The sequence below is a fragment of the Myotis lucifugus genome, unplaced genomic scaffold (assembly GCF_000147115.1).
Source record: "Myotis lucifugus unplaced genomic scaffold, Myoluc2.0 scaffold_47, whole genome shotgun sequence".
In the NCBI taxonomy this organism is placed as follows: Eukaryota; Metazoa; Chordata; class Mammalia; order Chiroptera; family Vespertilionidae; genus Myotis; species Myotis lucifugus.
In genome coordinates this window covers 1382550-1383956 of record NW_005871095.1, presented here as the reverse complement: position 1 = coordinate 1383956, position 1407 = coordinate 1382550, and positions in this window count along the sequence as shown.

Genomic DNA, 1407 nt, shown 5'->3' with positions numbered 1-1407 from the left:
GGCGGGGGGAAGGAGGTAATCCGTGGGGTGGAGCTTTAGAGAAGAGAAAGAGAAGGGCGGTGTTAGAGAATGAATATTCTGTGATGACCCAGAAAACATTTGAGTGCGATGCCTAGGAAAAGGCTAAGAAGCGCGGCTGCACCCTTCATGTTGTAGAAAAGGATGAAGTAGCCAGACCAGGTGCACAGTGCCCTTGCCCCGCCTCCCTCACGTGCCCCCCAACACCGTAACACAGGCGTGGGCAATCACCTGGGGCTCCCACTAGCTGGGACTGAACTTCAGTGCAAGCCTGTGTGTGTGCCGCCTCTGGACATCCTCAGGCCTACAGGCGCATAGCTTGGCAAGTAGAATGTGCCTTTGTGTGAAGGGAAAGGCACCTCTTCTTCCACCTGGACACAGGCCAGTGCCAGGGCTCAGGGCTTGGCAAGCAAACCACCAGCTGGATCTCAGCCCGCACCTTCCTCTGGGTCAGCTGCCTTGTGCAATGTACAAGCCGCACAACTGTCCTGGCGCTAAGCAATGAGCTGAACCCTTCTAGAAAAAGCTGCTTAAACATTTATGTAGATTTGGTGCAGGGGAGGCAGGAGAGCCAGAGGGATTTAGAATCAATATGGAGTCTCCTTGCTATTTGTTTTGTGACTGCAGGTGGGTTGCTTAATCTCTCTGAAGCCCAGTGTCCTCACCTTCAAAATGAGGAAAAAAATAGGATCTGCTGTATAGTGTGGTGACATCTCATTGGATAACGTGTGTTTTCTTGCCTTCTCTGGAGAGCTAGTGGAATTGACTGGAGGACTGCCCGCAGTGGCTTGTTATGGAAGGGCTGTGAGGAGCATCCATGCACTGGTGATTGCCCATGTGGATATCCCTTAATTTCCCTTCCCAGAGAATAGAGAGTGAGACACTGCACCTTCAGAGAGGCCTGCCACCCTGTTCATATGCATATAGTAGCTAAATATTCACTCCAATGCTGCTCCTTTCCTGGAAGAAATCCAAGGCTCGTCCCTCCCTCCTTTTCTTTCTTTCTTTCTTTCTTTCTTTCTTTCTTTCTTTCTTTCTTTCTTTCTTTCTTTCTTTCTTTCTTTCTTTCTTCTTTCTTTTAAAATAAAAAGCCATTTTTCTGCTCTTACCTCCCCTACAAATTCCTTGTTTTTTTTAAAATTGTTTTATTGCTTAAAGTATTACAAAGAGTATTACATATGTCTCCTTCCCCCCCCCCCCGCCCTTGAAAATCCCCTGGCCTCCCCTACCCCCCAGTGTCTTATGTCCATTGGTTATGCTTATATGTATGCATACAAGTCCTTCGGTTGATCTCTAAACATCCCCCCCCCCCCCCCCACGCGAAAAAAACTTTGTGGGGGCTCCAAAAAAAATTATAAAAAATATTTTAAAGCAGTGCCCCCCCCCCCC